Here is a 25,129-nt window from a genome sequence, read left to right as displayed (position 1 = left end):
TTACTGCATTATTGGAAAATGATAGAAAAATACTTTTTTGTGTGTGTTTTAATTTTTTTTCTCACCACTAACTCAAAAATAACTTGACACTAAACTCCTGCAAGTTGTACATTAGTAGACCACATTGAGAAACAAGCTCTTTGAAACAAAACAATTTCTGGGCATGCACAGTTGGCATCTGCTAAGATTTTAAATGTTTAATGAAGCATACCTACATTTTTAATACCACAATGCAAAATTTTCTTTCCTATCATCAGATTCCTAATGGCTGCCTGGAAATTATACACCACAAACTATGTTCAAAGAATATTATTAAGGTTGATACCATAATGCATACACACAAGTGGGCTGAGTTAAGGTCGCATTTTCTAATTTTTGAGTGACTGACTTTGTAATTTTAAAAATGTTCTTTCAATATAGTTTTGTGTTTGTGTGTGTGTCACATATATAAAGAGAGTTGAGATTTGTAGTGGAAACTATTTTCCAGTAGATTGAATTTCTCCAGTTGAGTCTAGAAGGGGAAAGAGGGAGAAAAGTAGGCTAGGATACAGTTGCCATGTTGGCATTTAGCATGCGTGGCCTGGATGTGGTATATAGCACTTCCCAGTAGCACACATGAGCTCGTGTACAATACTACCTGTGAGCTTGTTATGCTGGATATTTAGCAATCCTGAACAGGTTTCCTGTTGCTGACTTTTACATACAAAATGATCATTTAAAAAAACCTTCCACTCGGTCTCTGCACTCCTGCTGCTGCTGCTCTGACTCCAGCTCCCTGGGCTGCTTCTCTCACCCCTCTGGCTCTGGTTGCTGCAGCTCTGCTCCCAGGGCAAGTCTGCTCTCTCTGGGCTGTGCCTCTGGCTTGGGGCTGCAGCTCTGCTCCCAGGACAGGGGCTGCTCTCTCTGGGCTCCTTTTCTGGTCCCTCTGGATTTGGCACAGCTCTGCTCCCCAGCTTAGCTTGGGCCCCTGCTTTCTCTTTAGCTAGGCCCCACTCTGTCCGACCCAGGCAAATCCAGCTCACATGGAAGATGGGACCTCCCTGGCCTCCTGACTCCCTGATTAGCCTGCCCGCCCTGTCATTCAGGCTGACCTGGAGCGTTGGCCTCTCCCCATTGTACCTGGTGGCTGTCAGTGTCAGGGTCCTGATTCCCCATCGACCCTTCCCCCTTTTAGTACTGGGAGCTAGCCAACCAAAACACACCCACTGAATGTTAGTAAGGGGGCAACAGTCCCCTTACATAAGCATCCTTGTTCTTCTGAAAAGAGCGAAATATAATAACATTTTACATCAAACACCCATCAGAATATGCTCTTCTTTCAATAAAGTGTGTAAGGCTCCCCAGGTGCATTGCACAGATAAAGTTTGTTTCAAGTGGAAGGAGTGAGGTATCTGCTGCAGCTATATTCATTGGGGGATGACTATTATGTTCACCTGCGGGGGATGTTAATTATTTAAGCTATTGTAAATCTTTCATTGCTGAGATACGTCGCCAATCCCTTTACCATTCCAAGTGGTGACAATACTTGTGAACTGTATGCAAAAGAAATGAGAAGTAACTTGAGTGAAAGCTATTAATCACTTCAGGAGGTAGGCCTACATTTGAAATGTAATGCATCTATCTAGTGTGAAGCTTAAATGTATGTTTGACGTTTATACCAACATACACACTACATTAAGTGCATGTGCTGAGTGTGATGAAGCTATCTGTTCTGAATTATAATAATACAGCTTTTAGACAGCTTGTACTATGTAAGAGTTGCTTGTCTTCCAGGAATTTCAAACACACCTCATACCCCATGAATGCCTCAATTCAAACTGGCTTAAGCATGTGTCTAACTTTATACAAGTTAGAATCCTCACTGACTGCAATGGCACTATGCATGTGCCTAGAATTTGGCATGTGCTTAAAGTGCCTTGCTGAATCAGGGCCAGAATACCTGAGTATTAAGGCATGTGCAATCCTGTTTAATTCATAAAACAGGGGTCACTTCACCTGCCATAGCAAATGAGGAGTAATTAGAAATAGCAAGTGAAAAAAGACAGCAAGCCCTTTGTTACTGTTTTGTCTTTACTATGACACTTATTCTGTTCAGCTAGGTGTTTATACCATCTGTGTAAGATCTGAGCACCTAGTTAAGAATAATCACTTTGACATTTTCCCCTTTCGCTTCCAGTATCTTGTAACATATTAAATCAGCTATTTGCATGGGGGACCCCTAAATCAGGAGATAATTTTTTCCCAAGTCACCAAAGAACCCTTCAGTTATTGCCAGCTTTCCATGCCTTTCTCCCCAAGCCCTCAAAGCCCATTGTTACAGCTAGGTGTTGATTGGGCAGTTACCCTGATGGGGTGATCCCTTTAATGTAGAAAGCTGGTGCTGCTCCCACATCCACTTTAGAAAGGGTGCTTTGATCTGCTGGTAGCTCTCTATTCTGTTCCTAGCACAGAGCTTTGATCAATCAGCAGTAGGAGTAGAGTTCAGATCAAAGTTCTCTCAGGCTCTGCATGCAGCTGTTCAGCCCCTAAACTCAATTACTCCCCACACTGAGGGGAGGTGGAAAAGAATAAGACCAAACCCTTCCCTCTCTTAGTCTTTTCCTTAGGGAGATGCAAAGAGGGGAACCCTCTGTCCCTTTCTAGGGGCTGAAGCAAAGGTTGGAGGAGACTGAGGAGGAAGAAGATGCTCCTACCCACAGCTGGCTTTTTGCCCTATGTTTGTCATTCATTGTAAAGGGGAATTATAGAGTTAAGTCTGTAAGGATGCAGGGAATTATAGACAAGTCAGCCTAACTTTGATACCTGGAAAAATACTGATACTGGAAAAATAATTAATCAATCAATTTGTAAGCACCTAGAGGACAATGGAGTAATAAGTAATAGGTGACATGGATTTTTCAAGACCACATCATGCCAAATCAACCTAATTTCCTTCTTTGTCAGGATTATTGGCCTAGTTGGGGGAAGAGGGGGGAACAGTAGAGAGCATAGAATCATAGGACTGGAAAGGACCTTGAGAGGTCATCTAGTCCAGTCCCCTGCGCTCATGGCAGGACTAAGTATTATCTAGACCACCCCTGACAGGAGTTTGTCTAACCTGCTCTTAAAAATCTCCAGTGATGGAGATTCCACAATCTCCCTAGGCAATTTATTCCAGTGCTTAACCACCCTGACAGTTAGGAAGTTTTTCCTAAAGTCCAACCTAAACCTCCCTTGCTGCAATTTAAGCCCATTGCTTCTTGTCCTATGCTCAGAGGTTAAGAAGAACAAATTTTCTCCCTCCTCCTTGTGATATGCTGTATCTTGATTTTTTAGTAAGGTTTTGGACACAGTCCCACATGCCATTCCCATAAGCAAACTAGGGAAACTACAAGGTCGGTGCAAAACTGGTGTAAAGACCCTACTCAGAGAGTAGTAATAAGTGGTTGGCTGTCAAATTGGGGGGGCATATCTAATGGAGTACCACAGGAATCTCTCCTGGGTCCAGTACTAGTCAATGTTTTAATTAATGACTTGGATAATGGGGTGAAGAGCATGTTTAGAAAGATTGCAGATGACTCCAAGCTGGGAGGGATTGCAAGCACTTTGGAAGACAGGATTAGAATTTAAAACCACGTTAACAAATTGGAGAACTGGTCTGAAATCAAGATGAAATGTAATAAAGACAAGTGCAAAGTAATACAGTTAGCAAGGAAAAATCAAATACACAGCTACAAAATCGGGTATAACTGTCTGGGTTATAGTGGACCACACATTGAATATAAGTCAACAATGTTGTACAGATGTGAAAAAGGCTAATATAATTCTGGGGTGTATTAACAGGAATTGCATAGGTAAGACACGGGAACTAATTGTCCCATTCTACTCAGCACTAGTGAGCTCTCAGCTGAAGTATTATTTCCAGTTCTTGATCCCACTGTTTATGAAAGAGGTGGACAAATTGGAGAAAGTCCAGTAGAGACCCACAAAAATTATAAATGGTTTAGAAAAATTATTAATGACTTATGAGGAAAGGTTAACAAAATGGGTATGTTTAGTCTTAAGAAAAGAAGTCTGAGTGGAGATCTGATAAGTCTTCAAATATGTTAAGGGCTGCTAAGAGGATGGTGATCAATTGTTCTCCCTGTCCACTGAAGGTGGGACAAGAACAGCCAAGGAGATTTATAATTAGAAAGTTTTTCCTAATATCTAACCTAAGTTAGTTAAGCTCTGGAACAGGCTTCCAAGGGAGGTTGTGGCATCCTGTCATTGGAGGTTTTTAAAAAAAGTTAGACAAATGCCTGTCAGAGATGGTCTATTGTTACTTGGTGCTTCCTCAGAGCTGGGGCTGGACTAGATGACCTCTCAAGGTCCCTTCCACTCTTATGTTTCTATGATTCTATAATATCCTTGAAAATGTATACCAACCTGCTCTCCCCAGAATGATTGGGTTAGTAGATCCACATAGTCACAGAGCCACTGGCCCTATTCTCAGCTCCACCTACCTTCAAAATTCTGCTTCCTGCTGGCAGGCAGAGATCCTGAACCCTTTGCACAGATGCCTGCCCTCCTACTTCTCTCCCTCTTCAGAGGCATCGTACTGGTTTCACTGTATTTTGGGTCTTCCACATGTGTGAGTGATTGGGTTTGACGCTTAGGCCAAATCCTCAAAGGCATTTAAGCCCCTAATTTCTGTTAATGGAGGTTAGGAGCCTAAATGCCTTTGTGAATCTGGGCCTTAGTGCTCATGTGGTTGGTCTCACTCCCACTCTCACACATAGGAGAGATGATGAAACATCTGCTTGTGCTGCCAGAATCAGATTTTGCAAATATATCTCTGTGTTAACACAGAACCACCCTTAACTTACTTAACCCTTGTTAGGATATAGATATTCAGGCCTGTCTGTAAAGAACATATATACTCTAAGAACGTAATTATATGTTTATCATTTAAAAAAAGAAAAGGAGTACTTGTGGTACCTTAGAGACTAACAGATTTATTTAGTCTCTAAGGTGCCACAAGTACTCCTTTTCTTTTTTGCGAATAGAGACTAACACGACTGCTACTCTGAAACCGTTTATCATTTAGCTAGCAATAGAGGTATACAAGAAAGAATCTGTGCAAGGACCTTCTCTCACTGTGACAGTCTGAGGCCCTGTTCTTAGGCCAATACCTTTGGTTAAGCAGCAGAGGCAGCCATAAGCTGGGAAGCGACCGGTCACCTCCTCACATTCCAAACTAGTCAATCTGGGGCTGTTAGGAAGGTGATCCGATCTATCACCTCCAGAGAAAGGGAAGAGCCTAGAAGATGTAAAAGGAAACTTAGGTTGATAGTTTTCTGTCTGGTAAGAACTCACTTATCAATAGACACAGCTGGGAAACCCTTATGTCTTTATAGATGTAGTTGTGAAATCCTCACTTCTGTATTGTTTTGTCATTATAGTTCCCACTTTGCTATTGTTTATTGGCATGGTCTCTGTCTGGTTCTGTGATTTATTTCTGTCTGCTGTATAATTAATTTTGCTGGGTGTAAACTAATTAAGGTGATGGGATATAATTGGTTAGCTAATCATGTTACAATATGTTAGGATTGGTTAGTTAAATTTTAGTAGAATGATTGGTTAAGGTATAGCTAAGAATATTATTATATAAATTAGGGGCAAACAGGAAATAAGTTGGGATTCGAAAATAAGGAAAAAGGAACTTGGATTTAAGCTTGCTGGAAGTGCACCCCAATAAACATCGAATTGTTTGTACCTTCGGACTTTGGGTATTGTTGCTCTCTGTTCATGCAAGAAGGACCGGGGAAGTGGGAGAGTGAAGGAATAAGAAAAGGAGTACTTGTGGCACCTTAGAGACTAACAAATTTATTTGAGCATAAGCTTTTGTGAGCTACAGCTCACTTCATCGGATGCATTTGGTGGAAAATACAGTGGGGAGATTTATATACACACACAGAGAACATGAAACAATGGGTTTTATCATACACACTGTAAGGAGAGTGATCACTTAAGATGAGCCATCACCAGCAGCGGGGGGCGGGGGGGGGGGAAACCTTTCATGGTGTCAAGCAAGGTAGGCTATTTCCAGCAGTCTCTAACAACTGTTCCCTAAAAAGGATTAAACTGGGGCAGATTCTCCTCTTCATGCATAGGCATTATTTCTATTCAGGACTAGATTAAGGCAATATGGGGCTCTTGGCTCTCTGTAACATGACCCCACTCCATGCCAAGTTCATCTTCCTTTCTTCAGACTGATATTTTAACATGGCAAGCACAAAGTGGTGCAGTTTTCCACTGCAGATATGACTGCATTTCATTAGTGGGTGATGGAACAGTAGAAAGATGTAGAGTAAAATTCTGCTCTTCTATCTGCAAAGTGAATCTCTAGCACACATCTGAGGTGTAGATCTTCTACTGACAACAGTTTTATGATCCAAATTTGCAATGGATGTCCATGTTATACAATTAAGAGTTCTGTAGAACTGGCTGGAGAAAGAATTTTTGCTTCTACTCAGTAAAACAACTCAGGCATTAGGTTTTCTGTATGAAAGGACAGAGGTAGTAGATTATACATTGATAATGTTAGTGTGAGTTATGCACATGCACTGGGAGTGAAGCTGTATGAAACTCATGGCAATCTCAGGGCGGGTTTATTCAATCCTTTATTTTACTTCATTTGGTTCTACACACACCTTAATCCAGAGTTTTGCTTTGAGAGCTGGAATTCAAATGAATCCCAAAAATTCAAACTAGGAACAGATATAGAAACATACCAAATACTACTGTCATGTCAAAATTTGCCTGTTTGCCAGCTTAATTTCTGGCAAAGCAATCTTTGGCTTCATATTTTGGTTGGTATGGGGAGCCCATCAAATTGAATCCACCTCCTCTGTTTCACCCCAAGGAGAACTTTATGACATGATACCACCAGTTTTGGCATAGTTTCAGATTGAAACAACGTGAAACCACAAAAATTTTTTTAAATGGTTTACATTAACAGGGCCAAGATTTGCTGAAGTAACTGGAAACTATCACCCAGACTCAACAAAAAGTTTAAAACTTTGGCAAAAGTGATCTGAGTTTTTTATCTATCCATTGACTCACCCACTTAAATGGCCCTGAACACTGTAGTATCTAAGCATGTTTGTTGCTTACAGAATCCCAAACCAGTTCCAGACTTGTTTATGAAAATTTTGCATGATTTTTTGCTAACTAAGAAGAGAACCTACTCCAGTGGATGTCACAGGATTATTAACAGAGACTCTTGTCATGTTTTCAAGCTTTAGTATGTCTCAGGCTTCATTTGGAGAAGTCTTATTAAGATTTTTCTTTTTAAATAATAGACTATTCCATTTGATTAAAAATGAAATCAAAAATTGCCTGGATTTTGTGGATGTTTGTGCATTAATACATGACATTAACATAGCAGATAGAAATGTTTTCCAAAAGTAGTTTCTGAAAACCTGTCATTGCACCATCAGGAGCTCACCCAGCTGTCAGAATCTGAGCATCTTTCCATTGCTGTGAGAAAAGACAAATATTTTGACATCTGCAATGCACCAGCAACATTTTGCATCACAAAGAATAACTGACTCATGGGAGGAACTATCTCCAAGGAAGAATACTCAGCTTTTTAGATTTGTCTATATGAATCCTTTACCTTTAGTCATCACATACCCTGTAATATTCAGTGCTTCACTGTGATTGGGTAATGTTTATTCATCATTTCTGCAACTAAATATTACCCTTGGAAGTTTAAAAAGAAAAACTTTCTCAAGACATCAGAAAAGAACATGAACCTGGGAATTTTCATGGGACATGCTAATCAGATCATATGGCTTTCTCAACTTTCCTCATAAGTACTGATTACTGCTCAGTGACTTTGTTTGCTCCATTTTCTCAAAGTGCAAGAAGGAAAGGAGGGTTATAGAAAATAATAGCCTGCCTGCACATTTTCACATTTTGTAAATCACCCATCAACAGCTTCTATTGACAATTGTATGTTGCTTTAACTTTCTGAATATGATTGCTCACCCAGAAAATGATGTATGAGTAATATAAGTAATGATTGATTTAGAAATGATGAATGAAACCTGAGATCAGGGCTCTAGAAATATATAAAGTCTCATAGTTTGGTGTATAGGTTTTCCAAATGAAAGGAATTTGAAGACTGGTTTAAATTAGAGAAAAGTAACTGACAATGACATCATAGAGGTTCCACATTTAATTGTCCTCAATTATTTCTATATCAGATCTTCCCCAATTACAAATCTAAAGAGGATTTTTCTAACTTGGTATTGCAATCTCTGGTCTGAAAATCAACCTGAATTCTTGCTGCCTCTTGTATTTATCGTCACCATTAAGAAAGATTCAGTAATCAGAATTTAGCTAAGAGATTTGTTGTGCATTCATGAAGCAGAATCACCAATTCAGAGGTGTATTAGCTCTGCAGTGCCTAATGCAGCAAAGACTTGTTTTATTAGTAATTAAGCAGATAAGCAACCTTACAGGGAGCTAGCTTGAGCACACGTGAACTTAAATGAAAGCAACAGTCAATTCTGCTACCCTAGTTATGTTTGCAATGATTCTCACATTTAAAAAGGTTAAAACAAATTCTCAGCATTGGATGCCTGGCAATTCAGTCTTAACTTTGACCTAAACTTTTTTCCCTCCGAGGTCACCTCTCTCTCACACACACTCTCTGGACCGGTTCTCAACTTGTTTACCATTGTGGGCTGCATATGCAGCTCTCTATGTGTTATGTGGGCTGCATCCACACAATATTTATGCTATCTGTACAGCCCTGAGGATATCAGATGACCCACAACTGTGTGCTGATTGGGCCACAGGTTGAGAACCTCTGCTCTGGACTGTTTCCATGATCCTTTCTCACAGCTTTCAGAGGGTCAATCTTTTTCTAAGTCATGTCCTTTCTGCTACCATGCCTATCTTTGCTCAGATAGACACTACTCTCTCACTGCTATACTCACAGGTAGCGCTCTGGGCATGCATAGACTACTGTGATAGCAGCAGAACATTCCTCTGCCATCATAGCATATGGGATAATAAAGGCAGCCATATTTTTGATGGTACAAGCTGTAAATTGTTTTATTTAATTTGAAAAATATATTTTATTGCACTCTGAAAAAGTTTCCCCTGGGGAACAAAAGCACAGTCTTTTCTAAATGTGTTTAAAACAGTCAGGACACCCGTCAAACCTTGTTTAAAAATGGTCATACAGGTCTCATTGGTTTCTCTTACACTTGGCTTTCTTTGTATCATTGACAGGGAGCCACCACACACAAAGAATGGTGCACAGCTGCTTAGTGCCCTTGCTCAACACTGAAGAGGCCTAGCCAGAAGAAATCCTTCTTCTTTTTATGTATACACTACTACTTATGTTGGTATAACTTATGTCACTCGGGTGTGAATAAGTCACCCCCAGGAGTGACATAAGTTGCACTGACCTAAGCACTGGTGTTGACAGCGCTATTTCAGTGGGAGAGTTTCTCCTGGCGACATAGCTACTGCCGCTCATGGGGACTGGAGTAATTAAGTTGACAGGAGAACTCTCTCCTGTTGGCTTAGAGCATTTGCACTAGCAGCACTACAGAGGTGCAGCTGCAGCGGTGCAGCCATGCCGCTATAAGCTCTGGAGTGTAGCCATAGCCTTGGGGATCACATCTGAAATGTCAACTTCTGTTTGCACGTCAGTGGAATGGTGGTGGCTGTTCAGTTAAAATCTGAAGACATAAGGGGAGGGAGGGATGGTGACCAAAATTATAATTTTTAGATTTGAAGAAGGGGATTCTTATAGAGTGCAAAATCCAGAGGCACTTTGAAATGAATATTAGCAGGATGCTTTAGTGTCTATATTTGAGGAAAAAATAGCTCAACGCCACCAACTGTCTCTGTGATTCCCGCTCAGCTAAAGGGTAAGATGAGAAGGAGCTGTCTTGGTTGCTTATATAGTCCATGTTGTTGCACTTATGTATTGTAAAAAGAACTCCTGGGTTTGTGACTTCTTGTGCATATTTAAAAAATGGTTGTTTCTTTCAGTACATGATGGATGGTATGTAACATAACATTATCCCATGCAATGTGATGCAACATTGCATAAAGCTATTACATTTGCCCCTGAGCACCAGGGAGCATAAAATTGGTTTTAAAGAGCTCTCTTCATAGTCAAAATACATTCCAAAGTACTTTTAAAATCAAAGTGCTGGGTTGGATGGAGGCAGTCACAGTGATCATTACACACTCAGCAATAGCTTATGCACAGCTATGGACATCAAAACTTGTGCTTTCTTTGATATAGGGAGAGTCTGTTGGCCTGATCAGTGGCACTGTAATGTTAATCTACTGTGAATATTTGCGCTTATGGAAACGTCAATACCTTTGATGTTTTCTTGTTTAGTGACATTATAAATAAATAGGGGCATGTTATATTTGATCGGTGCGAGCCAATAATAGCATCTCATAACAACAGGAATTAAAACACTGGTGTTTCATGTGGTCATAGTTAATGTTCTACAGATGAAATCTTGACTCCCCTAATTGAAACTGACATATCTGACAGGATTAGGAATGTATATTAGAACCATCTGATCTCTTCCCTTCCCTCATCTTATGCTTTTAGTCATAAGCAACCTTAACCTTCAGTTTCTTTTGAAATATGATATAGGTGACGACAAGGCAATATGTGCAGTTCAAGGGCCATATTCTTCCCTTAGCAACTATTACATGGAGGTCAGTCAGGGAAGAATCTAGCCCAGTCTTCATTTGCTGCTGGAAGCAGAAAACTGTATTTTAGACAGCATGCACACTGAAAATTTTGCCTGAGTATATACTGATTAACATGAGGAACAACACTGAATTAAACGATTGCACACAATTCAGATACCAGTACATTCTTGAATGTAGGATCACAAGGCTGGGCTGATATAATATAGTAAAGGACAGCTATGATTTAAGGGCATGCATCACAACTAGGTTTGTACCTATTAGGAATAAGCCATAATTTCTGGCCAGGTTTTTGGCTTAAGTATTATAACTGGGAACAATAAGGCATTAACATTTATGACAATATGTTGCTCCGCTGTTTGTATGTTTCAGGTATCTCAGAGAAACAAAGACAATCTCTGTCCTGAAGAGTTTATAATCTCTGTTCAACCATGACACGACAAACGAGCCGTAAACAAGAGTGGTAGAAAGGGAAAGAGAGAACGAGGGTTATAATAAGATCACACAGTTACTCAGTATGGCATTAAGATGGGGTGTACAAACCCCTCACTGGGCAATAGGGGGGCTAGGAAGCAGCTCTTGTCAGGCTCCACCCAGCCATGCCTGAAGAGCGTTTTCTCAATGATGGTGGAGCTTAAAAGGGTGCCGGAGGGGGCAAACCTGCACTAGTAGCTTCTGCCAGAATACAGTAGGAGCCCCACACTGCTCAAACTGGACCTCAGCTCAGAGCTGTAGGCCACCGCATACGGGACAGTAGAGCATCTGCTTGTGAGTGGGGAAGGGAACGTCCTGACCCTTTTCTGGTCGGATGTGTGGTGGGCCAATAGCCAGGTCTTTGCCATGCCTCTGGAGAGGCAGGGACACAGTATGAGGTAACCCAGAGAATAGGCTAATTGGTATCCTTACCCAGATTGCACACCTGAACTGCCCACCCCAGGGCCCTTGCTTGAAACCTGGTGGAGTGGGTGGGGCTGGGTTCCCCTATCACCAATCCCTGAGCTTGAGCCACTAGATGCTATGGCTAGGTCTAGGGAGGCATCTCCCCATCACAGGCATACACACCTCCTCACAGTTCCATTACATTTGGTGGTGTCTCCCCCCGCCCCCGGTATTATGAGTAATAATAAAACCGGTTTTAGGTGGACCTGGGATTTAGGATTTACATTTTTCTTTAAGAAATCCAGAGCATGTTTTAAAATAGCATCCTATTTGTAAAGCAATTGGGATGTTTAATAGATACTTGCCTTTTTTAAAAAATAATGATGTTAATTTAGTGCAGGTGCACAGTGGTGGAACTGGCCAGTGCATAAGCAGAGAAGGTACAGAATAGGCAACATTTGAATAAGCATCTTCACTCTTCTCCAGTAATGTGCCTAACCCTGATTTAAATGGAGAACAAAGAGGACGGTTCAGTCTCTATAACCCTTCAGTCCATGGCATCCCTGCAGAAACTGCCAACAAAGTTTGCCTTCTGGAACCAATTCATAGGGATGATGGGTTTTTGTATGTTAATGTATGTCAAGTATCATGTGTTCTGAGACCACCAATTCATTTCAGATCTGGCAATCAAATGCAAAGTGGTTGTGGCACAAAGACACTGGGTCAGATCTTCATCTGGGGTAAATCAGTGTCACTCCATTGCATATATACCAATTTACACCAGATGAGGCTCTGGTCCACAAAGTCTGTAAGTAAAGAAGAACCATGTACTACTGAGGCATAAATAGCAGATGTAATAATCAGTTGTGAAAGAGCTGCCAGGTCTTCTCACCTGGGAGGAGAAAGCTTGATTTTGTTGCACCACAGGGAAAAGGGTGAGTTCCGTGAGAGCAAAGAAAAGTTTTGACTTGTTTCATGCAGATAGTTTTATAAGTGACAATGTACCATACAAATCTACCCTTGGTACAAATTCCAATGAAGAAAGCTTCCATCAGTTAAGACCTCAGCTCCTGAGGAGGTAAATAAATAAGCCAATAGTTAAACATTTGTAAACTAAGTTTGCAAATAAATCCCACCCTTTATTTTAAACCATGCGGCCAATTTCTAGCCTGGTTTCCTACAGTTTTCCTACAGCAAAGTAGGGTGCCAAGACAATATGTTAATGTCCCACTTGGTACAGAGACAATTAAGGAAGCAACCAGGTAATTCTTAGAAACTCCCTGGGAAGCATGAAAGGGAAAGCAGCGGTGTCCGGTCACACCTTACCTTAATCCTGATATAGACCTGATGAAATCTGCATCTGATTCTGTACGGTATGCCTAATTTTGTGACAACATCATTAACAAATTGGGCTGGCTGACACCTGTAAAATGGTTTTAACTCTGCATGTGCTCCATTATTGCATGTTTCACAACTTTTTGAATAACTCCCTGCTAAGATTTTATGAAAAGGATCCAGTTAATTACTACTGAACTAGAGTGGGCTTCTACCATCATGATCAATGTTACTGCAAAGGGATTTATAATGACAACAATTCTTTTAATGTGCTATCGGCTTCATCTTGTATTCCCAAGAAATGCGTTTCCTGGCAGATTTTAAATTAATTTATACATGGAAAGTGTGTTTTTTTCCCTAAGTTAATTCCTGTCATGCCGACAGCAATCTTATTATCTGAAACACTGATACAAATATCAATCAGGAAAGTATTTGATGTCTGGTTTCCACCACATCAAAAACATTGAAAAGGCAATGAAAGGAATATGTATAATTAAACACTAAGAACATATTGCAAAGTAGAAAATGATATAACCCATATAATACATGCTGTAAAACACGGAAAGCAGAAATATTATAAACAAACATATATCCACTATAGTGAGTGCTGTTGTATCCACAATTGTTAAGGCTGAATTCTGACTTCCATTGTAATCCCCCCTTTTCAGTGACTTCTTTTTGGCAAACAAATTCCTGTAATATGGAAAGTTCTCTTGCTCTCTCAGCCAGGAGAGGAAATATTTTTAGAATGTTTGAGTAAAATTAACTCTGGTTTCCTGGTCAGATAATGCCCAGTTATGCATAGGTGCACAGATAAATACAGTCTCTCTCTTCAAAATTCCTGCTGAGATATCAGTTTCATATGGTATTCTTCACTACCACTCTGTGAATCAGCTGCTCTGGTTTACCTTAAGGCAGCTATATTTCAGGGATGGGAAATGTGACCCTTATATCTCCCTTATTAAAAAGAGTCTACTGTATTAGTATATTTTGATTGGACTATTACTATACAAATCAGAGAAATGGAAGACCTGTTAGGTCATCTGCTCCATCCTTTCCATGTCCTTGTTCTCTACAAGCAATATAGCGTGTGTGATGCATGTAAAACACTTAAACACCTCTCCTTTCCCCCAGGAAAAAGCATCAGTAAGGCAAACTGGCTAATACATAGTTGATTTAGTTTCCCGGCTGGAGATTGCTAGAACTGAACCTGCTTGCTACAAGAAATGAAGACTAGCAAACCTCTACTTAGTGCTATTATAGGCTGCTGCCTCACTAAAAAGGATTCCTATCTGATTTTAATGCAATGTGCTATGGGCATTATGCGTATGAATCAGTGTTATAAAGAGATAGTGACATATATTAATTACTCCCCCTGAATCATGGATTTACAGGAGTGAGTCATATGATAATGTAATTTCATAACAATTACCTCAGAAGTATCTTAATGTGTGGCCTTATACTTTCACTATTTTATCCGTTCACATGGGTGATGGGAGAAGATGATTCACATTATTAACTAGTAATAATTATTGTGATTTATATGGTGCCATAGGCATGCATAATAAGGACACTGCACCTAGGGGCTTGCAATTGGCTGCATACAGATGTGACAGTCATATCATGAACTCACGGTGAGTGGGGCTAGTGACATGACATGCAAGTACAAAGGCTCTTGGAAGCATTTTGTTTATCCATTTGTCAATGATTCCAGATCATACATTGCCCCACTGCATACTAGAGATCAGTCAGTGGACAGGCTGCGGTCAGGGGCACTTTGGAGGAGGGGTAAGGGGGTCAGAGATAGGGGCTGTATTCACTTTCCTAAGCATCTCCATCTGCATTTGGTAGGAAGAGCAGGCACCTGCTGGAGTGCTTCAGGGCATGAGCAGGGGAAGAGCCATGAGAGAGTTGCAGAGCCTGTTTAGGGGCACATGCCTTCTATGTGGATGGTCCTGTGTCCCTGAGATATGTGCAACAGACTCACTGTGCCACTTTTGACAAGTTGTTTAATCTCTGTGCCTCTTTTACCTCATCTGTCATAAAGTTTGCACAGCTGTGTCAATTGCTTTGAGATCTAGAGATGAAAAATGTTATCTAAGTACTAAGTGTTATTGTTTCCATTATCTAGGTCTTATGTGATCCTCATTGTCAGAGTTTCTGAGCACATCACAACCACTAAAGGATTTTATCCTCCCAATACTTCTGCCAGCAAAGGCAGTATTATTGTCACAATCTCCATTTTGAAGATGGGAAATGGAGGCACAGGGTAGGTTAAATTATTTGCTCAAAGTCAAACAGCCGTCTGACTAGGGAATGGACCTCAGATCCCCTGAGTCCCAGCTCAGTGCATTAACCACAAGACCATCCTCACTCCTGTACTACAAGTATGCCAATGGGCTGTACTCATCTCCATTATAATGTATATCTTTCTTTCTTTTCATCCTATTAAGTGAGCACCTGGACTTTGGATAGACAGCTCCTGATGGACGATTAGTGGTAGAAGGCTAGCTGAAAGAAGTGTGTTTTGAGGAAGGATTTGAACAATGAGTCAATAGCTAAAACTTTGGGGAAATTGTGGGCTACAATTTTGTTTTGGAAACCACAACTTTTAATATACCCCACAACTTTTTATAGTTGCTGCATATTTGCATGGCATTGTGTCCCCATGTGCCAGCTAGCAATGCCACTCACTCAGATTTGGCCAGGCCACCCTGCCGAATTTGAGTGAGTGGTGATGCAACCTGGCCCCACACCATAACCACTGCTTTAACAAACTGGGGCCTCAATCTCTGAGCCAAAAAATCATGACTTTCATACAGCCTTATCAACAGGTGCATTGGAGGAGGGAAGCTGCTCCATTTATAGGAAGAAAATTCTTGTCAGGCTGTATCACCTTTCTCTTTTTAAAGGTTAGTAAGATCTGGAGTTCAGAAGTGGTAGTGGTGGTGGTGGTGGTGGTGATGGGGGCGGGGCGTTGAGTTAAGAATATTAAGTGTGTCCATATAGGAAAGAATATATTATATTTCAAACTCTCTCTCTCTCTAATCACCAGCATTTGTGAAACACCTGTTACCATGATACCTATGTGCTGTATAGGGTCATAGAAACTAATGGGATCTAGCTGGAAAGAGCCTTCTGTTCTCCACCCTACTCTTTGGTTGAACTGTTGGCTTCTCTCTTTCAATGTGCTGCCAGCTTTTCTTCTGCTCTGGTTCTTTGAGGAATGGTTTGATAAAGAGGTGAGTCCTGATAAAAGAGCATTTACTATATTAATATTTGCAATATATTACCTACTACAATTAGAATTGTTCTCACTGCATGCTGTTGGGGGCATCATGCCATGCATATATGTTTGTATATTTTTCTTGTTACTGCATGCATATTACTCACAAGAATGCTAATGGAAAATTAGACACCAGTTCTGAGAGGAGAGTAAAATATAACCAACCCTAATTAATGTAAGTTCTACTCACATCTGGCTGATTTAGAAAGAAATTGCTTTGCCTGTGAAAGTGTTTTTTTCTTTATGGATTTCTTTTAGGTGGCACGGAGAACCAGGGCAGCCTGGGAGGAACAAGAAAGCACAGAAAGTAAAGGCTGTGAGGTGTACAGTAAAGCCCAGAAGGTGGTGTTCATAAGCTGGCCTCGTCCGCAGGGACAACACAGCACAGTCATAGTTCATGCTTTAATAGTAGTGAAACACTCTCATGATGGTTTGCCTGCTGATCTGGAAAATTATATTTCATGTCACAGCAGACTTCACTGGTTGCTGCCCATAACTGTCCCCCACACAGACTCCTAAATCCTGTCTATGTGTTATATGTGGTATTTTTATAATCTAGCCATTTTTAAAAGAGATACATGGGTGGTTACATTGGATGTATCGGAGTAAGCTACATAAGCATAGATCTTATTTCTGAGTTACTTGCCTTAGTTTGGGGCACTTTTGTGTGGCATAAGCCAGGAGTAGGGTGCTTTTATTCAATAGCATAAAGGCTGAGTGTACTCTTTGGTGAGCTTGACACTTTGATGTGCAAAGTCTGGGGAGGGTAATGACTGTATCCAATATTTCCTTTGAATAGACTCATTGTTAAATGAACAGTACACGAACACAATGCACATGTACCTTTTGCTGTACCAAACACAGTACTCTAACTTTTCAATGCAGGAAACATGATATATTTGGAAAGGAGGCACGCACAATTAGCAAAAGCTAATGTAGCAGAAAACTAGGCATGATGTGAAAATAATATATCAGGCAACAATTTCGGTTGCTTTGTTTTTATGCTCTTCTGCAGAACCAGTCATGGGGTTATGAAATCAAGTGCACCCACATCTTGAATACTGCATGCGGATCTGATCATTTCATCTAAAAATATATATATATTGGAATTGGAAAAGGTTCAGAAAAGGGCAACAAAAACGATTAGGAGGATGGAACAGCCTCCACATGAGGAGAGATTAATAAGACTGGGACATCTCAGCTTGGAAAAGAGACGACTAAGGGGGGAGAGGATAGAGGTCTATAAAATCATGACTGGTTTGGAGAAAGTAAACAGGGAAGTGTTGTTTACTCTTTCTCATAACAGAAGAACTAGGGGCCACCAAATGAAATTAATAGGCAGCAGGTTTAAAACAAACAAAAGGAAGTATTTTTTCACACAACGCACAGTCAACCTGTGGAACTCCTTGCCAGAAGATGTTGTAAAGACCAAGACTATAGTTGGGTTCAGAAAAGAACTAGGAGTTGATCCTGCTTTGAGCAGGGGGTTGAATTAGATGACCTCCTGAGGTCTTTTCCAACCCTAATCTTCTATGATTCTATGATAGATGAATTCATGGAGGAGAGATCCATCAATGGCAATCAGCCAGGATGGGCAGGGATGGTGTCCCTAGCCTCTGTTTGCTGGAAGCTGGGAATGGGCAACATTGGATGGATAACTTGATGCTTACCTGTTCTGTTCATTCTCTCTGAGGCATCTGGCAGAAGACAGGATACTGGGCTAGATGGACCTTTGGTCTGACCCAGTATGGCCATTCTTATATTTTGAACATTGTTTCCCTTACCCTTGGGACCCCAAAATGCTAGGGCTAGGTGCATCAGCATTAAGAACGTCGTCTTATTTTAAGGAAGATGGAAGTGCTGAGAGCAGTGGGGGAAGTGCAGGTGTGGGAGGGTATCTTAAGAAACTAGTGCATCATCCATACAAGGCAATTGTTGTATTACCCCTAAAACTCAGTTACACTGACACTGATCTTCTGTATGCTTCAGAAGCAATGGAAATGAAAGTGTCCAAGTTAATGACAGAGAGTAAGTTTGATCCCAAATATGGTTAACATAGTGCCCGCAAGCTGAAGCCTGAAGGTGACCTCTACGTATTTGAGGATGGATGAGCTTATCGCAAAATGCTCGGTCTGACCCAAAAGCTGAGCTCTTGGGTTTTCCTTTATTAAATTATTGTCTAACATTTATATTACAGTGATGCCATTGGGAGTTGGGCATCTGAGTGTCAAGGACAGGAACACTTCTGTAAGCTGCTTTCAGTTAAGCCTGCAGCTGTTAGGGGACGTGGTTCAGACTTGGGTCTGGGTTTGCAGCAGGCTAGCGGGTCTGGCTCAAACCAGGCAGGGCACTGAAGTCCTAAGCTGATTGGACAGGAAAGCAGGGGCAGAAGTAGTCTTGGCACATCAGGTGGCAGCTCCCAGGGGGTTTCTGTGATCCAACCTCCAACAGTAGTGCTGTTTGAAACAATACTGTGTTAAAGCACACTAGGGAACACTACAAAAAGATTCTTTGTATACACTAAAAAGAAAAGGAGTACTTGTGGCACCTTAGAGACTAACAAATTTATTAGAGCATAAGCTTTCGTGAGCTACAGCTCACTTCATCGGATGCATCTAATAAATCACATCGGATGTGATCTAATAAATTTGTTAGTCTCTAAGGTGCCACAAGTACTCCTTTTCTTTTTGCGAATACAGACTAACACGGCTGCTACTCTGAAACCTTTGTATACACTGTAATGTGTAGAGAGTCCCAAAAACCCTCCTCACAATTTTTTGATATCTACATAGAACTCAAAAATAGCTAAAAATAAACCTCAAAACTTGAAAATAATAAGCCCTGAAAAGCAGAAGCCCTCCATATAAAATAAAAAGTCCCTTTCCCAAGAAGCTTGCAATATAAGAAAAGGGACATACCTAGAGTATCCAGACAGGAGTAAGGTCAAATACATACATTCTTTAAATACATAGATACACCCAAAGTTTGAAAAGAATATTTTTGAGTAAATGCCTCTCAACTGGCCACCACTCCTCATCTCTTTTCTTATAGACCCTGCGATAGAGATGACATGTGAGTTCAGATTTGACGGAGAAGCTTAGGAAAGATATTACACATGTAAAATCCAGCAGCATGGGACAACGCCCAGTTATGTCTGTGGGAAGCTGACAAAAGGGCAGACAAGGTGGCATCATTGGCATCAGAGCTGAGAGAGTGACACCATCAGAGGCAAGAACAGAGCAGAAGGGAAAGGTACAATTGTGAAGGGTCTTGAAGATCTGAGCACGAGGATTGAACTTGATGTGGCGAAACAAGAAGGGGAAGTCAACGAATGGCTACGCAGGTGGTGTCAGAGAGAAGGCTTTGGATTCTTTGACCATGGGATGGTGTTCCAAGAGGAAGGAGTGCTAGGCAGAGATAGGCTCCACCTAACGAAGAGAGGGAAGAGCATCTTCAGAAGCAGGCTGGCTAACCTAGTGAGGAGGATTTTAAACTAAGTTCACCAGGGGAAGGAGACCAAAGCCCTGAGGTAAGTGGGGACGTGGAGTACCGGGAGGAAGCATGAGCAGGAGAACGCGAAAGGGGAGGGCTCCTGCCTCATACTAAGAAAGCTGGACAAACAGCAAGTTATCTCAAGTGCCTATACACAAATGCAAGAAGCCTGGGAAACAAGCAGGGAGAACTGGAAGTCCTGGCACAATCAAGGAATTATGATGTATTGGAATAATAGAGACTTGGTGGGATAACTCACATGACTAGAGTACTGTCATGGATGGATATAAACTGTTCAGGAAGGACAGGCAGGGCAGAAAAGGTGGGGGAGTTGCATTATATGTAAGGGAGCAGTATGACTGCTCAGAGCTCCGGTATGAAACTGCAGAAAAATCTGAGTGTCTCTGGATTAAGTTTAGAAGCATGAGCAACAAGGGTGATGTCGTGGTAGGAGTCTGGTGTAGACCACTGGATCAGGGGGATGAGGTGGACAAAGCTTTCTTCCGACAACTAACGGAAGTTACTAGATCGCAGGCTCTGGTTCTTATGGGAGACTTCAATCACTCTGATATCTGCTGGGAGAGCAATACAGCGGTGCACAGACAATCCAGGAAGTTTTTGGAAAGTGTAGGGGACAATTTCCTGGTGCAAGTGCTGGAGGAACCAACTGGGGCAGAGCTCTTCTTGTCTGCTGCTCACAAACCGGAAAGAATTAGTAGGGGAAGCAAAAGTGGATGGGAACCTGGGAGGCAGTGACCATGACAGGGTCAAGGTCAGGATCCTGACACAAGGAAGAAAGGAGAGCAGCAGAATATGGACCCTGGACTTCAGAAAAGTAGACTTTGACAACCTCAGGGAAATGATGGGCAGGATCCCCTGGGAGAATAACATGAGGAGGAAAGGAGTCCAGGAGAGCTGGCTGTATTTTAAACAATCCTTATTGAGGTTACAGGGACAAACCATCCCAATGTGAAGAAAAGATAGTAAATATGGCAGACAACCAACTTGGCTTAACAGTGAAATCCTTGCTTATCTTAAACACAAAAAAGAAGCTTACAAGAAGTGGAAGATTGGACAAATGACCAGGGAAGAGTATAAAAATATTGCTTGGGCATGCAGGAGTGAAATCAGGAAGGCCAAATCACACTTGGAGGTGCAGCTAGCAAGAGATGTTAAGAGTAACAAGAAGGGTTTCTTCAGGCATGTTAGCAACAAGAAGAAAGTCAAGGAAAGTGTGGGCCCCTTACTGAGTGAGGGAGGCAACCTAGTGACAGAGGATGTGGAAAAAGCTAAAGTACTCAATGCTTTTTTTGCCTCTGTCTTCACGAACACGGTCAGCTCCCAGACTGCTGCACTGGGCAGCACAGCATGGGGAGGAAGTGACCAGCCCTCTGTGAAGAAAGAAGTGGTTTGGGACTATTTAGAAAAGCTGGACAAGCACAAGTCCATGGGGCCAGATGTGCTGCATCCGAGAGTGCTAAAGGAGTTGGCAAATGTGATTGCAGAGCCATTGACCATTATCTTTGAAAACTCATGGCGATCAGGGGAGGTCCCGGACGACTGGAAAAAGGCTAATGTAGTGCCCATCTTTAAAAAAGGGAAGAAGGAGGATCCTGGGAACTACAGGCCAGTCAGCCTCACCTCAGTCCCTGGAAAAATCATGGAGCAGGTCCTCAAGGAATCAATTCTGAAGCACTTAGAGGAGAGGAAAGTGATCAGGAACAGTCAGCATGGATTCACCAAGGGCAAGTCATGTCTGACTAATCTAATTGCCTTCTATGATGAGATAACTGGCTCTGTGGATGAGGGGAAAGCAGTGGACATGTTGTTCCTTGACTTTAGCAAAGCTTTTGACACGGTCTCCCACAGTATTCTTGCCAGCAAGTTAAAGAAGTATGGGCTGGATGAATGGACGATAAAGTGGATAGAAAGCTGGCTAGATTGTCGGGCTCAACGGGTAGTGATCAATGGCTCCATGTCTAGTTGGCAGCCGGTATCAAGTGGAGTGCCTCAAGGGTCAGTCCTCGGGCCGGTTTTGTTCAATATCTTCATTACTGATCTGGAGGATGGTGTGGATTGCACCCTCAGCAAGTTTGCAGATGACACTAAACTAGGAGGAGAGGTAGATATGCTGGAGGGTAGGGATAGGATACAGAGGGCCCTAGACAAATTAGAGGATTGGGCCAAAAGAAATCTGATGAGGTTCAACAAGGACAAGCGCAGAGTCCTGCACTTAGGACGGAAGAATCCCATGCACCGCTACAGACTAGGCACCGAATGGTTAGGCAGCAGTTCTGCAGAAAAGGACCTAGGGGTTACAGTGGACAAGAAGCTGGATATGAGTCAACAGTGTGCCGTTGTTGCCATGAAGGCCAATGGCATTTTGGGATGTATAAGTAGGGGCATTGCCAGCAGATCGAGAGACGTGATTGTTCCCCTCTATTTGACATTGGTGAGGCCTCATCTGGAGTACTGTGTCCAGTTTTGGGCCCCACACTACAAGAAGGATGTGAAAAAATTGGAAAACATCCAGCAGAGGGCAACAAAAATGATTAGGGGACTGGAACACATGACTTATGAGGAGAGGCTGAGGGAACTGGGATTGTTTAGTCTGCGGAAGAGAAGAATGAGGGGGGATTTGATAGCTGTTTTCAACTACCTGAAAGGGGGTTCCAAAGAGGATGGATCTAGACTATTCTCAGTGGTAGCAGATGACAGAACGAAGAGTAATGGTGTCAAGTTGCAGTGGGGGAGGTTTAGGTTGGATATTAGGAAATACTTTTTCACTAGGAGGGTGGTGAAACACTGGAATGTGTTACCGAGGGAGGTGGTGGAATCTCCTTCCTTAGAAGTTTTTAAGGTCAGGTTTGACAAAGCCCTGGCTGGGATGATTTAGTTGGGGATTGGTCCTGCTTTGAGCAGGGGGTTGGACTAGATGACCTTGTGAGGTCCCTTCCAACCCTGATATTCTATGATTCTATGATTCAAAGTGAGGAATGCCAGACAAAGAAGATGATCTTTACTCTGGGGCTACAAATGTATCCTTCTAGCACAGTCCATCTTATTAATTACAATCCTATGACATTCATTGTTGCATCTAAAGATCCACCTTCTCCCCATGAGAGTAGTTAGTGACTCTGGTAGTTATTATTATATTCCCAATATCAGGCTGCATGGAGAAAAGAGCTAGCTGAGTGGTACAGTTCTTGTGTCTTTTCAGGGTCTGACTGTGTCCCCACTGCAATCCAACTCGGCTCCACTAGCTTAGAAAGTGGCAGTGGAGTGAAAAGCTAGGAACCTGACATGAGGTGGTAAAATGTGCCTTTTTCACAAAAGATTTTAGAAAATATCCCTTTATGTAATCTTTCATGTTTCACTGTAAGGAAACAAGAGACATTTTCCCCAGTAGTGAATCAGAATCCACAGAGAGGAGACTGACAAAGAAAATCACAATGTCCCAGAAGAGGAGTGCAGTGTAGCTCAAAATCTTGTCTCTCTCGCCAAAATAAGTTGGTTCGATAAAAGATATTACCTCACCCACCTCGTCTCTCTAATGTCCCAGATGTCATCATAAAAATACCTACAAGTCAAGTTATACTACAAGACGCTCACTGGGTATGTCTACACTGTAGGGGGCCATGAGGGAACTGGAGGTGAGGCAGGCTGAACTGATTCATAGATTTCAATGTCAAAAGGGAACACCTTCTAGTCTGACCTCCTGTATAGCACAGGCTATGGGGGAGTTAGGCAGAAGCTGAAGGTCGGGAGGGTAGATGGATTGGGGCTGTGTGGGAACTGGAGGGAAGTGCGTTTTGGAATTGGGAAAGGGGCCCTATTCTTGCACCAGGGCCATATTTTCAGGTAGTTCCAGAGAGATAAAAAGAGAGCCAGTTTTAGTGACGTTTCTAGCAGAGCAGTGCAGGTTGGATAAACTTCAGATGAGCATCCAGCCTCATAGCTGTGTACGTGAACCAAACTGACCCCAACCTCTGAAATGCTTCAGTTTCTGCTGCATTTGAGGGGATCAAACAGTCTGGAATGTTAGTAAAACCATGACAACCCCCACTGGATATCAGATGACACAGGACTCTTACCTGACTTTGGGCTTCAAATTCCCATGATTCCCTTACACATGCTGTGGGCCACATCCAGGAGCCCTTATTTAGTTCTTATTTCAGCAAAACACTCACATTTAAACATCTTCAGAATCTGGTAAACCACTCAGCCCTTTGCAGCTCTTTGTTAGTGTCACTTTCTGAAAGCTGTGAATGTCCCCATCTCTTCTGCCCTTCATGTTTGGTGCACATGCATCACCCAAGCACATGTTTTTAAATGCTTTTGGTTTCCCTAATAAACCACATTTGGCACTGATGTTATTCACTGGGTTATTATATAACAGGGCTGGGCCTTGGATGTGCACAGACAATGAAGGTATAGTTTTATGAGGACTTGAAGTACTAATTTTGCAGAATGTTCTCTTTGTCTCATGACTGCTCCCAAAGCAGCCAGGTGGAAAAAAGAAAAGAAACTCTACAAAACAATGAGGATTACATCAGTATGAAGATCAAACATCCAAAGAGAACAGAGCAATATAAAATTGTGATTCATTCTAGTAAAATCTAAAATGCATAGGTTCACTCACTGAGCCAGTATGTTGTACAATTATATGAGGTGCAGGGACTGGTAGGCAGCCCTTTTTTTCAATCGGTCCTGCTCAGCTGTGGATTCTTTGCTTCATGATGATTAGTTAACCCCTTCCATGCAGGCTCAGGGGTCAGAATTTTTTTATAGAGCTGATGTTAATAGTTTATCTGATGAATTTAGCTCACTGCCCTGTTTTCAGATTAGCTAGGAACAGACTGCAGGTTGGATTTGAAGTCAGTAGAATTATTCTGATATTAAAAAGGTGTGAAAGCAGAATTGAGCCCTTTCAGTTTTACACCTGACACTGAATTGTTTTTCAGTGAGCAGCTGTGACCAATTTCAATCAAATTCAGAGATGGTTCATTTAGTCTCTTCACTATTCCTTATTGCTTAATAACGAAGTGTGATTGGTCAACTCAGTCACATGGGATTTTTTTTCAGCTCACTCACTGAAGAACAGAAATTCTATGTGAACAGAAATTCATTCATTCAAATGAGCTACAGCCTCATTTTTACTTAAGATCGTGTCCAAGATCTGATCACACAAAGCCCTGGACATGAAAAGAAAGCTCGTTGAACTGAAAGGAAACCAGAGTAAACAGCAGACTCATACAAAAGGGGACTTTATGCTGAAGGCAAGTTATACATTTAAGGGTGAAATGCACACTCTCAACACAAGCATTTGGAAAAGTGGGCGCTCACTTTTGCCTGTGTATATTGGAAACTTTTATCCTTAAAGTGAGGTTATGGTGAGAAAAGTGACTTTGT

General features: G+C 41.7%; 1 long non-coding RNA gene across 1 annotated transcript; it reads right to left on the bottom strand.

Annotated features, from left to right (window-relative positions):
• Positions 1–12,477: 12,477 nt before the first annotated feature.
• Positions 12,478–24,464, bottom strand: LOC119852535. The gene is made up of 3 exons (XR_005291712.1): positions 24,360–24,464; positions 16,416–16,506; positions 12,478–12,674 (listed from the first exon to the last, which is right to left on the bottom strand). It is a non-coding gene; the product is annotated as an uncharacterized LOC119852535 (long non-coding RNA).
• Between the last annotated feature and the right edge of the window lie 665 nt (positions 24,465–25,129).

The sequence above is a fragment of the Dermochelys coriacea genome, chromosome 3 (assembly GCF_009764565.3).
Source record: "Dermochelys coriacea isolate rDerCor1 chromosome 3, rDerCor1.pri.v4, whole genome shotgun sequence".
NCBI classification, from domain to species: Eukaryota; Metazoa; Chordata; order Testudines; family Dermochelyidae; genus Dermochelys; species Dermochelys coriacea.
The sequence above is the reverse complement of the archived record's forward strand: the minus strand, read 5'-3'. Positions and strand labels throughout refer to the sequence as shown.